Genomic DNA, 16,711 nt, shown 5'->3' with positions numbered 1-16,711 from the left:
AACTGTCCTCAAGGAACTAGATCCTACTAAGAATAGCAGAAATTAGCTTAGAACTGGACCATTCCCACTTGAATATTTGGATGCGATCCAGCCTTGGCCAACTCCAACAGTTATGGAGGAACTTTAACTTTGTATTACCAGCAGAAATGCAATATGATTCAGCTACTTTGGAAAACTATTTGGCAGTTATTTATATAATGAGATTGTATCCACCATATAATTAATAATTCTACTCTATGTATTCATTGAAGAGAAATAGGATACAAATTACCATAAATTGAATGGCTTAAAACAACAAAACTTTATTTTCTTACATTTCTGGAGGTTAAGATTCTGAAATTATGATGTCGGCAAGGCCAAGCACCCTATGAAGACTCTAAGGGAGAATCCTTTCTTGCCTCTTCTTAGCTTATGGTGGTCATTGGCAACCCTTGGCATTCCTTGTCTTGTAGTTGTACCACTCTGCATCTGTCATTACAAGGCCTTCCTCCCCTGGGGGATGTTTCTATGTCCAAATGACCCTCTATTTACAAGCTCACCAGTCACTAGATTTATGGCCCACCCTAATCTAGTATGACCTTATCTTAAATTGATACAAAGACTCTGCAAGGACCCTATTTATGAATAGGGTTATATTCACCATTCACAAGTCCCAGGTAGTTATGTATTTTGCCAGGACACTATTCAACCTTGTACAGTTTTCTTCTTAAAAATCTTTAATCTTGGTATCATAATGAAAAAAAAAAAAAAACACAAACTGAAATTGAAGGACATTCAACAAAATATGTCACTGGTACTCCTCAAAATTGTCAAGGTGACAAAAAACAAACAAACAAAAGGATCAAAAAACTGTCATAACCCAGAGGAAAATTAAGGAGATATAATGACTAAATAGAAAGTGGTACCTTGGTAGAGAAAAAGGATACTAGCGCAGACTCTGACAGAATCCAAATAAAGTTTAGAGCTTAGTTAACAGCAATGTACAAGGTCATTTGTACTAGTTTCGACAAATGTACCATGGTTGTCTGAGATATTAACAACAGAGGAAATTGTGTTAAGGTTATATGGAACTGTCTGTATTCTGTTTGCCACTTTTAAATACATCTAAAATTATTTGAAAATACACAATTTATTTTATTTAATTTTATTTTTTTAAAGATATTTTTGATGTGGACCATTTTTTAAAGTCTTTATTGAATTTGTTATGATATTGCTTCCATTTCATGTTTTCGGTTTTTTGGCCCCGAGGCATGTGGGATCCTAGCTCCCTGGCCAGGGATCAAACCCACACCCACTGCACTGGAGGGAGAAGTCTTAACCACTGGACCACCAGGGAAGTCCCCTACAATTTATTTTTTTAAATGAAAGCTATGGGGTGTACTCAGGGGAAAATTAATTTAGATTGGATGATTTGATATAGCGTGTCTGTTTTTGTATTTTTGTTGCTGTTGGGTTTTTGTCTGTTTGTTTTTTAAGTACCTTGTATTTAAGCTGCAAGTGAAAACACAGGTAGAAGCAAGACTGCTGATAGTGGGGAATGGAGACTCCTGGGCAGTATACACAGCAGCCAGTGAACAGATACTGGGAGGGAAATGTGTCTGGGGTGTTAGAGCAAATGGAAGACTTCAGAGTGACTGGAAAAGAGAGTAGCCCAGCATAAAACAGGGAGCACAGCATAACATTAAAGGAGTAGCTTGGGAATAGCCCATGCAAGGAATTAGATTTAACAAAGAAAGAATGGATGCAAAAAAGAAGAGAGAGAAGAAGTAGAAGGAGAAGAAAGGAAAGAAAGAAGGGGAGGGAGAAAAGAGGGAGGGAGGAATAGAGGGAGGAAAGAAGGAAGGAAGGAGGGAAGGAAGGAAAATGGATGGATGGAATGAAGAACACTTCCAAAGTACTTTGTATATGCAAGACACCATTCTAAACCTTTGCACATATGAGCGCCTTTAATCCTTGTCTCAACTATATATGTATTCTTACCATCTCCCATTTTACTGCTAGAAAAACTGGCTCCGAAAGTTGGTAACTTGCCCAGCCACTGCATGGCAAAAGGCAGAGCTGTGGCAGTCTGGCTTCAGTCTGCATTTACCTACCACATCGTTGTCCTGAATGCAGTGGGAGCCTGAGTGAGACATCACTCCTTAGAAGGCTAAGACCTCAACTCAGAGGAAAGATGGTAGTGATTTGGGCTGAGAGAGAGTGAACCGGACGGATTTGAGGTGACTTTTAGGTAAAATCAAATGGGACTGATGGTAGATTAGATGCAAGTAATGAGGGAAAAGAAAATATGAAGAATGAGTCTCCAGCTTCTGGCTTGATTGGGTTTTTTACTAAAATAAGGAACAAAATAGTACAAATCAACCGGTTTGCAAGGCAGAAATAGAGACACAGATGTAGAGAACAAACATATGGACACCAAGTGGGGAAAGCAGGGGAAATGGGGGTTAGTGGGGAAATGAATTGGAATATTGGGGTTGCCATATATACATTACTAATAAGAAAAAAACATATCAAATTGTACACTTTAAATATATGCAGTTTGTTGTATGTCAATTGTATCTCGATAAAAATTCTTAAAAAATAAAAAAAAATAAAAAGAATAAAATAGGGAACAACAAAGATGTTTACTGAGGGATGTCAAGATTACAGTCTTTTCATTAAGTTTGAGATGCTAAAGAAAGGTCTAAGCAGATGTGTCAAAAGCTCAGTGTTCCAGCATTTTCATCCCTTTCCCAAGATGGTGTAGAGGTGTGCGAAGATCACGTGACTGCTGGTGAAAGGGAAGATGTCCCCAGTGCCATGGCAGGTGCTCAGGCTGCCCTCCAGGTCACCCCAGGTCACTGACTCAGGTAGCTATTCAGGCGTGTACTCTGAGAGCTCTGTCCACAGTGGATTCCTTTCCTTGAGACTGAGTCGTTCTCCCTTGCTGACCTGGCCCCGCTCCCTGCTATCTGTGCTGCAGACTCCCATGAATATCTAGCGAGCATGTCAGCTCACCCATTAGCCCTTTCTTTATCCTATGCAGGAACCAGCATCCCTTCCCTGGTGTGAGGGGATAGAGAGGGGTCCAGATATATTTAATCAGGTCCTCTCATCGCCTAACTGCAGCGCAACACATTTTACTGTGACTTTGTGAGCCTACCTGCAGAGAACCAGAGCATGAAACAATTTTGCTGTCCGCTTCCCTCTCAATCTACTTTCATCCCAAAGATGAAAGTCAGAACACATGATGGTCCAAGTCCCTTCTATTCTTCTTCTCTTTCCCTTTCCTTCAGGAATCAGGAAATTTAGCTTTGTCTCATTGCTTGATGTCTGGAACTTCCCCTATATTATATGGTTTTTTTTTTTTTTTTCATAGCTGGTAACCCTCATCCCTTTTTTTTATAGCATCATGAAGCTGGAATATCTCTGGGAGAACTTGGATAGCTTGGAGAATGAAAACATACATCCATGAATAAGTTTAACTCTTTCAAAATAATTCTCTCATTGTGCTCCTTTATTCCAATGCATCTTCAGTATCATCCCTTCACTAGTCAGCAGGATTTTAGATGAGAGATCAGGAAAGATGGTTTCTAACCATTGTCCTGCTCCCCTAGTTTAGGTACAAGTTAGGGAACTGGGCAGCCCTCCTCATTCCCCAGAGGTGTGAACTTTTGGAGGAGTTGAATGAATTTTAGAGAGTAGATGCACTTAAGCAGCAAGGTCTGTGGTTTAGACTGAAGAAAAGAGAAATGGTTCGCATCATGGGATGTTAAGAGAGAAGTTAAATAGACTCAACACAAATTTTCGATGTTTGAAAATGACTGTGTTTAAATGAGCACCCCGCTGTGCTTTGACTGAAAGGCCCTGTAAGAACTGCTGTTTCCAAGTGGGAAATACACATTTAGAATCTATTTTGTATGTTTGTGAAGCTTCAGACTTGTGATGAATTGCGGAAATTTGATGTGTTTTTCGATTTTCCTTTTCCATACATTATTGTCAATAGGGTATCATAGAATCCACACGGTAACTAGTTCAATCTTGACTTAAGTTTTATTTCTATTAAATTATGTCTTACATTCAAACATTAGGCCTTAGGATACCTTTCTAAATAATTTCCTATGTTGTATTTTCACGAATCTTTTTATGTGACCAAGTTCGTGAGATCCACCTTCGCTGCAATAGCCCACCTTCTTATTTCATGTTATATTCATACTGTTTTGGCTTCAGCCTTTTCCCTCATTTTTAGTCAAAATAATTCCTTCTTAGAATAACAACATTATTTTCTCAGAATATTTCCAAAAGAATCAAAAAAACAAACAAAGAAGGTAAAAGTAGAAGATAGGCACTTAATTTATACTAATTCTGCAGCTTTAGTCTCAATTACTTTCCCTGAATCCTTAAAGCTTCCATCCCATCTGACAACAGGCCAAAAACTCTTATTTCCTGAGGCAATCTCTAATGAGATTCAGCGGGATTACTGCCCTCACCATCCCAAACAAAACAAAAAGAGAAGGAAACGCAGAGCAATTCACTGTCTGAATACAGATTTGCACTGTCATGGACTTGTTCCTATATTGCATCTTATGTCTACCTTGAGGCTTCCTAGGTGGCACAGTGGTTAAGAATCTGCCTGCCAAGTGGGGGGACATGCGTTCAATCCCTCTTCCAGAAGATCCCACATGCCGTGGAGCAACTAAGCCAGGGAGCCACAACAATCCAGCCTGCGCTTTAGAGCCCATGAGCCACAACTATTGAGCCCATGTGCTGCAAGTACTGAAGCCCACGCGCCTAGAGCCCGTGCTCTGCAACGAAAAGCCACCACAATGAGGCATCCGCGCACCTCAACGAAGAGTAGCTCCCACTCGCCGCAACTCGACAAAGCCCATGTGCAACAACAAAGACCCAATACAGCCAATAAATAAATAAATAAATAAATAACTTTATGTCTACCTTGTGGCCAGTCATTGCAAGTTCCCTTTTAATCTCCTTTTCCCATTTGTCTATGTGGTCAAGTGGATGTAATTTCAGTTTAGTCCCTACTCTGAAAATGATGAACTTGCTTTCTATGCTGACACATACACTAATGTGTGCTTTAGGTAGTTTTCTTATTTTTTTAAAGATTTTATAGACAGAAGGGATGCCTCCTTTGTGTTTGAGTGATTATGATTATGAATGAGGTTGTATTTTAAGCAGTTTGAATGTACTTAGTCAATTATTTCTTTGACTCCTCGTTCATCCAACCTTAGCTATTTCTGGGAACTTTCCCAAGGGTTCCATTGCACTCTGATCTTCACCGTTAGAGGATGCTTTGCTCCAGGTGATAATTGCTTGGCTTCCTGCAAGGTGAGTCCCTTTGAGGTCAGACGCTGTGACATCTAAACCTGAATGTTAAACCCTAGCAATTGGGGTCTCGGTAGGTGCTGAAAAAATTAGCAATGGATAACATAATTTAAAACTTCTCTCTCCCTTCAGTGTATGGGTGATTTTCCCTTAACATTAGACATACGAATACAGTACCTTATTCATGCCCAGCAGAAAATCACTACCTTTAATTACAGTTTGTAGTATTGCAATATAAACAGATAAATAGAGAATAAATATTTGGGAAACAATGAATACCCTAGGTGGATGTCAGAAAATAGAGTGAATAATTCTTAAATAAGTGATTTATGTGGTGATTTGGAGTATTACTCAAGACATAGAGCAATGGAAGCCTCTATTACAGAACTATCAATTTCTTAATTCATGTGGTAATTGTAAAACCACTTTTTATCTTCCCTGATCTTCCTGCATAGTTACCAATTAACATAGAGTTCTTTGAGAAACAGAATTATATAAGATCTGGGTTGTTCATAAAATTAATACATTTTTACAAAAGTGCTTTAAATATTGCTCCATCATTTAAGAGGAAATTAGACCTTTTCATGAGAAAATTGGAAAATGACATGGCAGGATATTTTCATTATTAAATTTATTAAGTGGTAAGTTGGTAACTATTGATAAAATATGCTTTTTATAGTTGGGCCAGAATATGATTCTTAACTTTTAATTTGATTTTGAAAACAGAATTGTGATCTGTGTTTTTCTAGGTATGCACAATTTTTCCTTAATGTAAAAATTTTAGAATGCAGTAGAAGGTTTTCTATTGTTTATCCTCCCAAGATAACTGCATTTAGTAAACACAACTCACTGACTTTGGTAGTTATGTACATAACACATATGATGTCATTCTCTGTGTTCTTTTCTTTTTTTCTTTTTTTAAATTAAATTTTTAATTTAAAAATTTTTATTAAATTTAAGGGTCTATTTGGTTTGTTTTTTATTTTTATTGTCTTTTTAAAAACTTTATATTTTGAAATAATTTGAGCCTTACAGAAATATTGGAAAAATAACCCAGCAAGTTTACATATACCCTTTACTCAGCTTCCTCTGGTGTTAACAACCTATTATAACAAGGGTATATTTATCAAAACCGTGAAATTAACATTGGTACAATGCTATTTATCAAACTATAGACCATATTCAAATTGGACTAGTTTTCTGCTAACGTCCTTTTCAAATTTTTAATTAAACATTTTTATTTATTTACTTATTGACTTAAAGTATTCTTTTTTTTAAAATACATCTTTATTGGACAACAATTGCTTTACAATGTTGTGTTAATTTTTGCTGTACAACAAAGTGAATCAGCTATATGTATACATACATCCCCTCCCTCTTGCGCCTCCCTCCCATCGTCCCTATCCCACCCCTCGTCACCAATCACTTGCGTTAATCTCCCTGTGCTATGCAGCAGCTTCCCACTAGCTGTCTATTTTATATTTGGTAGTATATATACGTCCATATATATTCTTTAGCCTTTAGATTTTTTTCCTTTAATAAAGGGCAATCTTCAGTCAGCACAAATATCTCTACCTTTCAATTTCAATGGCTACTAAGTATTCCATTGAATGGAAGCACCAAATTCCTACTGAGCTCCCACATCTTGAATGCCTAGGCTGTTTTCAATTTTTCACTTTTAACTTATGTTGCATCACCTATCCTCAAATGTACTTGCCCGTAGAAAACTATTCTGAAAATGATATCATGATGTTGAAGTGTATGCAGTTTTCAAAATTCTATCTGTTTCCTGGTTACCCTCTGGATAGGTTTTCCTTTTTATACATCAGCCTGATGAGAAGGTGAGTACCTATTTCTCCAAGGAAAGCAACTTGAAATTCAGACCGGCAAACATAGCACTTTGCACCCAAGTAGAAAATCAACCAGCCTGACACATGCAGAAACAATTTACTTTTTAACAAGAATTTGCAATCACTGAATTTAAGTACAGTACAGGTTGTCCCAATTTATAAGGCATTTTTATAAGGCTACTGTAAGGTATGGTTTGAGGAGGGAGGGGTGCAATTCATAGCAAAATTTACCACAAATTCCATTAACTAAGTTGTCCATATTTTATGTGCTGTTTATGTTTTCACGTCAGCCCGCAAAAGCTACTTTACTAATAATATACCTAAACCAGCGTATTTGTATTCCTAGACTGAATTTCTCAAAAGTGAATAGTATGAGGTGGAAAAATCCCTGACTTTTTCTATTTCTATCTATCCTAGTAACATATATTTTAAATAGACAACATCCTAGGATTATTTCTGTAGTCCTTTCTGGTATTCTGGTCTTTCCTTTCCAATACTCCAAAGACTACATCCAGTTCCACGCTCAAAATATACTTTCCTCTACCTTAACCTAAAAAAAATAAAGGCTAATTTGTTGATCTTAACTTGCTGCTGGGGGAAGGCAAGGCAGTTTGTCTCATGTCCACTAAAGAGTAAATGACAGACAGAGAAAGACAAGTATTATTTGATATCGCTTGTATGTGGAATCTGAAAAAAATGATACAAACGACCTTATTTACGAAACAGAAATAGACTCACAGACATAGAAAACAAACTATGGTTTTGAAAGGGGATAGTGGGGGAGGTGAATTGGGAATTTGGGATTAACATATACACACTGCTACATATAAAACAAACAGTAAGGACCTACTGTAGAGCACAGGGAACTATATTCAATATTTTGTAATAACTATAATGGAAAAGAATCTGAAAAATATACTTATGTAAAACTGGATCACTTTCCTTTACACCTGAAACTAGCACATTGTAAATTAACTATACTTCAATTTTAAAAAAAGATTAAAAAAAAAGTAAATGACATACTATACTAAGCTTATTCAGAAGCTACTTTTGACAGTAAGTGGCTTGAATATACTCTAGGAACTGTAACAAAGTGAAATGTGTTGAATTGAGTCATGAAATAAACATTTCAGGCAATATAAATAAATTATTTTTAATACTTTTAAATTGGGAGATAACATACCTGCGATAGAGTACATCAAGATGTAATCTGACATGTACAGCTCAATGATTTTGAGTATGTACACAGATTTAATCACCAGCCAGATTGATATAGAACATATCTAGGATTACATTAGACTTCCTCATACACTTTCTCAGTCTATACAGGACGTACGTGCATACTCACACACACACATGCACATACACACACCCTGAAAGTAACTGCTATTTTGACATTCTAACTTTCTTTTTTTTATTAGATTTGTCAGTACTTGAACAGTTCTTGTTGTGTAAATATTCCATTTATCTCCTGATGGATGTTTGAGTCATCCAGTTTGGGCTGATAGCAGTACTACTGCTGTAAAGACAAGTCCTTGTGTAGATAGATACACTTGTTCATGTATAAGCCTTTGTGTAGACAGAAAGACTCATTCATGTACAAGTCTTTGTGTACATGGATACACTCACTGCTTTTAGGGATAGGAGTGCTAGGTCACAGAGTAGGAGTATGTTTCACTTTATCGGAGACCCCCAAATGATGTCAAATGTAGAGGTACTGTTTTACAACCCAACTAGATATGTAAGGGAGTTTTTATTGCCCTACATACTCAGAACTAGTTGACACTGTTAGTTATTTTAGCTACTCTGTTGAGTGTAGTGAAAATGTGCTTGTTTTGCACACAAGAGGGCACAAAAACAAGAGTAGTTTATTACAGTCATGCAACATAAAAGAACTCTCAGAGTTCCTGAATTATTTAATGTTCTATACACATCTATTTTAATGTTATCATTGTTATTCCTGTTTTTCATCTATTTTAAGATTTTTTTATACTATTTAACATTTGTGTTCTTGTGATTTTTCTTATAATTAAGGATACTCACTGCTGTTATTAGTTAGGCGACCGTATTTTATGGTTGTCATAGCTTATGTGTAATAATAAACTTGGTTCTAGCTGGTGGTGTTGTTATCTCTTCAGTTGCAGTTAAATTACATGCAGTGAGTTTAAGTGCCTTTTGAAATATATGCAAAAGATTACACAATGACTTGGTACTAAAAAGAGGGGGTGGGATGGATTGGGAAATTGGGACTGGCATATATATATATACTACTACGTATAAAATAGATAACTAATGAGAACAGACTGTATAGCACAGGAAATTCTATTCATGGCTCTGCGGTGACCTAAATTGGAAGGAAATCCAAAAAAGAAGGGATATATGTATACATATAATTGATTCACTTTGCTGTACAGCAGACACTAACACAACATTGTAAAGCAGTGTTCTACTCCAATGTAAAATATGTATAGAAAACAACACAGAAATAGAGCAGTGGACACGTTCTTTTTAGTGACATAAATACTTATTGTAAGAGGAATAGCTTCAGTTAGCCAAACAATCTCTTTTTTGGGAGGAGGGCAATCTTTATCTCTGATTCACTTTGTTTGTATTTTAACTTTTGTCCATGAATGAGAGAGATAAATGATAAAAATCTTTGTGTAAATAATTCTAAAAGAGCTGTTTCGATAAGAACAAAATTACAACTCAAAGTTTTTAGAAAACATTATGCCCTGGTTGTCACCTGTTTTTTATCCTTAAAGCTACATCAAATAACTGTGTTGGGTAAAATATATGGCATCTTTAATTCAATGAATTACGTTATTGTCTGGGCTCTCGTTTCTGCTTTTCAGTGCTCTGTACATTTCCCCATCCTCCTTTCTTCAGGGTCAGCTTGGGCTGTTGTCTCAGCAGAGAAATGTGCCCTCATCTGGGAATGGACTGTCTGCAAATAGCATTTATGGAATTAAAAATTGGGAGAAATGGGAAAACTAATGAAAATCATTCTTTGCTGCTTTTCTGAATTTACCCCTTTTCGGTAATTGGTTCAGTTACTACCCTAACCTCTTCTTACTGACTTCTTCAACTATATGCTAGTTGTTTTCTGCAGCCAGTATTTACATGACAGCAAGGGATCCATTTTGAAGTTAAGTTGCTAACACTTTGAAGTTAAGCTGCTAATATGTCCACTCTTTTACAATGAGTCTCACGAATTTTCTCCCTATGTCAGCCCACAAATTCTGCATGTCCCGTGCATCTACACAGCTGGTAACAGACCCTTGGAAAGGTTTTTCCTACTGTTTGCCTGCATCCAGACCCAGTGTGGTCATTGTGTAGCCCTTTATTAATACCTCGCTCCATTTTTCAGTTTGAAGGTATTTCACAAAAATTGTTTTGACTTGCTGAAATCTACACAAAACTATTGAGAATGCACTTCCAGGCTTACCATTTGATTGCTTCCTTGAAGAAACGGACACAGCTGTCCAGAAACTATGTTTCATGGAATTTCCTAAGAGGCCAAAGATATTTTTCATTTGCAAAAAAGTCAAATTAGCATATAATGGGCCTCATTATTGTTCTTTGGTGAATATTTTACAATAAGACATATTTTGGTCTTTAATAACTATAAACTAAGGGATGCATTTTATCCATGAACTTCAAAATTGATATATATGTAATATATAGGATTGGGATAGGCAGGGAAGGGAGACAGGAAAGAAGAGGAGAGATGGTCACTTTTTGTCCATCTTCTCTTCTTGAGCGGTCTCATCTAAATGGAATCCTTTATCCTAAGATGTCTAAATTTTGGATACTCCATATACCCTTAATATTACATAGTAGCTTGAATCATAATAAATTACTGTTCCTGTAGGTCAAGGTTGGTCACAAATGACAATTTCACATGGTTCAACATAACACATAGCAATGAAACCTAAATTACACAAAAATGTACCATAAAGAAATGATATATACCAATGTTTTAACTATGATAATGGGGAACCAGAAATTAAGATACTATTTGATGCTCATGTTGATATATTATTATTAGATTTTATACTCATAATATAAAAATGGTATATATAAAACTAATTCATTCGTAATTAGGTTAATACCTTTAAAGTAAAAGCAATCTATTTATATGACCATGTAATTACTGCCAGAGTTGTGCATTTGTGACATTGGAAAATCACTTAACTCTCCAGGCCTTATTTTTCCTTTTCAGTAAAATGATGATAATAAAACCCTACTTTCTTTATAGGGCTGTTGAGAGTGGATGATGGGATCACAAAAGAAAATAAATCTAAAAATATTATATAATTCAATGCATTATTATATTAGATTCTCCTTTACAACTTATGTAAAGAAGTTAGATACATTTATTAGTTTTTCCTTTTTTTGCTACCTAGAAAATCGTTTGACACTGGAAAAAAGGAAACAATCCCCTTAGTATTGCTCTATGCTTCCATATACACCCTAGGCTGATTCTAAGGAGGAGAAAACATTTCTCTAAGAAAAGTCAGCACCTTCCAAATAGCCATTTCCAGCCTGGTTTTGTGTACAGGAAAAAACTGCCAAGAAGTGAAATATATTTGAATAATCAGCCCATCTCATGGAGAGGAGGGAGCAGACTTCAAGGCAGAGATGGCCAGGCAAGCTAAAGACAGATATTATCACCCACCCATGTACTAATCTGAAGTGCCAACTTCATCAGCTTTGTGGAAATTGAAGTGAGGACAAGGTTTATCACTCTGGCAGGAGACTTCACACATGTACCAGACTTGTGGTGTCAAAATCTGTGCTGGATTCACAGAGCAAAATACCTCGACCATCCTGATACAACTGCACGGGAGGGCTGGTCTAAGTTAAACAAGTGTGGAAAAGTCGTTCTTCTAATTAGATTGCTGGACAAGAACAACCTCTATTATGAGGTGAAATACACTCAAAATGACAGGTAAGATGGTACTTGCTGTGGAGGCTTGAAGGAGGTACAGCTGCAGGGAGGACAGACCTGAGAAAGTTTAGTTTGGGCCATTGTAATTAAAATTAGTGGTCGCCAAGATTTATTGATCACTGTGTATGTGCCAGATTTTGCTATAAGCAGTTTCAATGTTTTATCCCCACAACAACTCTACGATCGTCATGATTTTGGTGTTATGAAGATTTCCCTCTCACAGATGAGTAAGCTGAGTCTCAGTGCAATAAGTAAATTGTTTAAGGCTACAGAGCACCAGAATGGGGTTTTAATCTTCAACATTCTGAGCTAGAAGAGGCCCCTTGACCCTTATGGCAGGTGGTTCCTCCTTCCTGCTTCACATACCATTTCGCTCCACATCTTATAATTTTAGCATGCAATCTTACATTTTTCTTTAGTGTTTCCTTCCCTTTCTGTAAACCCTGATGACCCATGAATATTTGCATGCAGTTATCACCCAGGCAAGGGAAGGATGATGGGATAAACCTCCCAGGACTGTTTCATCAATGCATTTGCCAAGACCTGCTGTCAATAGTAGCTTTCACCTAGGGCACTGCGTTCTCTGCGGTCCACGTGGCAACCAGCAGCAAGGTGATTTTAGGTTCACAGCTGGGCAAAATGGTGGGAGAAGATACGATAGATGAAAAGGATTGTGGGGTAAGTGGACATCTTGGGAATGCGCCTGAAACCAGCTCTCCCCCTCCCTGCCCCCCAAACTGATCACAGACATGTAACTTCACATGGTTTGAAAGTTTCCTAATGAAAAAAACATTTCAGCAAAGACAACGTGGCAAACTACCAAAGATAAAATCAGAGATGTATTATGGATTTTATTTCCTCATTTTAGATTACCTGATTAGCTTATCAACTAAACTGACACAAACTGCATATTTAGCGATTAAAAATAATTATTGTCAATACCTGATAATTATCAGGCCAAAAAAATTATAGTATATAGAATAATCGAATTTACTATTAAATTTCACATCTTGTAACTCATACTCCTTTCCTCCAGCAGCAAAGAGATTTTCATAGCTTCCTTCTGCATGTGAAGCTTATTCAGGATAACAAAAGCTACTGTCTTATACTTGACAATTCACAAAAGGGCATCACAAGATTGAGATCCTGTTTGTGAGTGTTCCAACTTGTTTCGAGAGAAGAATGAATTTCTTGGCTGTGAGAGTCGCTCTCAGGAACTATCGCTTTTCTTGGCTGTTGAAAGTATCTAACTGATTTGTGTCACCAAGTGCAAGTCATCCAAAGCCTAACAAAGATCACAGTACGTGGCATGCTTGATTGGAGATATTATTTTTCACCCCCTGGGGACAATCCCATGACAGGTATCTTGCTCCTATGACATTTTCAGCAGCCCCCTGATACAAGTAAGGTCACAGATTTTCATTTTACTTTTAGTATAATTTTCAGCTGGAAGGATTTTGATTCTTAATCTGCAGGGCCCTCAGGAATGTTTCCTTAGATTGCATTTTAGATTTTTTTTCCTCCATTGATTTTCTCAGGTCCTTTGTAACTTGTGTTGTACTTCTTTATTCATTGTGTAACTTTTAGGTAATAGAAATACAATATTATAGGCACAACTTCCTGTATCAATTCATGTCTATAATTTCTCCTCTATTAACCTATTCTTAATAATATGGTACTCTAATTGGTAGTGGAGAGATTGCCTAGATTCAAGGGGGTAGATACTTATATGAGTATTACCTAGTTAAACTAGTTAAAACTTCCCCTCAGTTCTCTCCCGTGCTAAATGCAGCTGTGTTGTTAAACTTCCTGTGGGCTATCACTTAAGGATATTATAAAGTTAACATAGTTATTAAGCCAACTTGAATATTGTATATTGATGTAGCCAGGATCCAGAGTCTTGTCTTTTCAATAGAATAAAAATATCAATTTGACTATATAGCCTGTAATTAGATTCGAATTTTGTTTAACATTTAAAACATTCAGTGAGCAAATTCTATGTCTCAGTGACCTATCTGGGAGAATCAGGATTCAACCCTAAATACAAGAGATGAAAACCCTAGCTTTCACAGGATTTAGTGACATAGCAATTGTCTTTCCTGGAGGTAAATGGACTGTGTTAGATGTTTGTAATATGCCTTCTCTGACCATAGGCAAATACTGAACAGCAATTTAATTAAATTCTGGAGGGAAACTTAACCTAATCAGACTCTTGACGATAATAGAACATATCAAGGAAATGCATTATTTATCTAAGATTATCACAATGTGTCAGGTTTACATTCATATTTGAGAATGTTTATCTTTTGTTAAAAATTAATTTAAATTTTAGATGGGATGCATGTCCATTTTTAAAAGTTGCAATAAAGTAGAGGAATTGAGGGCTTCTCACAATTATATTTTGAAATTATATCCAATAGTTTTGCATTCTCAGTAATTAATTTTAGCCCACAAAGCCTCCACCATCATAATTAGATTACAGGGTTGTAAGTTGCTCTGGGAAAATGCTGGCTGCCTAAATCCTGTACCAAATTCGTGGCAGAACACATACATGACTCTAGGCTTACCTATTTGCAATACTCCTTGCTGAATGTATTTAGTAAAGATAGCTGAGTTATGTTAACTGGTTCATGTGGTACCAAGAGAATCATATCTAGATATAAGAACTGCTAACTATGAGACTTACTGGATAGGTTGGTTGCTGTATAATGAGGCTAAACCACTGAGCTTTCTCCCTCTGGTGGTTGTGTGGGGAGGTGCAGTCTAGAACTTACACCTGATATTTTTCATGAGCTTAGCATGAAGCTACTATTTGAACATGTGCTCTTTGCCTCTTTTTCAAATAAAACTATGTCTGGAACACATTGTATCACATAAACCTTTTCAATAATTTCAAACCAAGGACCAATGGATACTGTCAGTGGTCACATAGCTCATGTAGCTTGCAAGTAACACTGCCCTGCAACCTGCACCTTGTCTACATACAGCCATTGTATCTGACCTAGAAAAACAAGATATTACAAAGCAAATGGATATAGGAGATGATATATACAACAAGAAGACAACAGGATATGAGAATTAAAACATCAGATCATAGAAATTCTCCACCGGTACCAACAGCAAAGAAGAAAAAACTTTAAAGCGCTCTCTGAACCAGAATTAAATATCCCTAAATAAAAAATTACAGGCATGATAAATATCTTATTCAGAAATGTTAAAAAAAAACTCAGAAAATAAATGAACAAAATCAGAACAAAAATTAGGAAGACATTAAATGAGAATTAAACAAAGAAATAATTAAACAATTTTTTAATAATTGAAGAGAAATTTCAAGAAAAAGAAAGAAAATATTGTTTTAGACTGAAATACGAAAATGACCAGAGGGAAATTAGATTTGAGCAAAAATATAACAGACAGCGAAAAAAGTAATGAAGAAAATAATATTTTTAAATTATTTAAAATGGATAAGAAAAGAAATGATCTATCTAGAAGATAGGAAAAAATCCATTATATTTTAATGGAATTTTGAAGAAGAAAAAATAATGCTACATAAAAATAATTAATACTATGTTCCAAATATTATATCTGGAAATAAAAAAAGACCTGAATCTATTTTTAAAGGGGCCATCATATACTGGAAAAATTAACATACAGTTTTCAAGATCAAGACATATTTTGATAAAATAATGATGTTAATAATAAATGAAAATAAATTCTCAAGGCCTTAGACAAAAAAAAAAAAAAAAAACAAGTCAGCTACGTGGGAAGGAAAGGCAAGCTGGCACTGGACTTAAATAAAATCTACAGATTAGGAGAGATTTCAGCATTTTCAATAAAATGAAAGAAAGAAAGTGTGAAGAGAGCTTTTATATCCAGCCAAGCTGTAATTCAGAATTCAAGGCTATAGAAAAGTTTTTGATATGCAAAAATTCAGGGAATATGGTATTCATGAAACATACCAAAGAATCACTAGGAGATTGGTTCATTCAATCAAGAATTAAAGGGTGAAAATTTCCGAAAGATCTGATGGAGGGAAGTAAATGTACCTAACTGTACATCTCATACTAAAACAAATGTGGATTCATGTATAGAAAAACAATATATAACAACATAGAAATATTGCATTACAAAAACTGTGATCTGAAGGGTAAGCAAAAGGAGAACGCGATATAAGCTTATCCATTGTCACCACTGCTAATAAGTGGGAGTCAGATAAATCACATAAACCTGAAGCCCAATGAGTTGCTTAAATAAGGAAAAATGGGATTGAAGGTGTGGTAACTAAATTGTAGACAAAATGCAAGCATCCCTAAAGACTCAAAATAAAGCAACTAACTAAGTAAATTAGGGTCTTATGGAGAAAAAAATCACCTGGACAAAACATATTTTGATAGTGTAAGAACAATCAAATCAGTTATGTAAATAAATACTGATGGGCTTCATTCAAGTAAGAAAAAACAAATTTCAAATTAGTCTCCAAAACAAAACCTGAAACATGCTATATACAAGAGATAATCATAAAATGAAGGAATCAGAAAAGTTAAAAAATAAGGGCATAGGAAAAAAAATAAAAATGAGAATAATAAGA

Source organism: Hippopotamus amphibius, chromosome 15 (assembly GCF_030028045.1).
Source record: "Hippopotamus amphibius kiboko isolate mHipAmp2 chromosome 15, mHipAmp2.hap2, whole genome shotgun sequence".
Taxonomy (NCBI): domain Eukaryota; kingdom Metazoa; phylum Chordata; class Mammalia; order Artiodactyla; family Hippopotamidae; genus Hippopotamus; species Hippopotamus amphibius.
Note: the sequence above shows the minus strand (reverse complement) of the source record.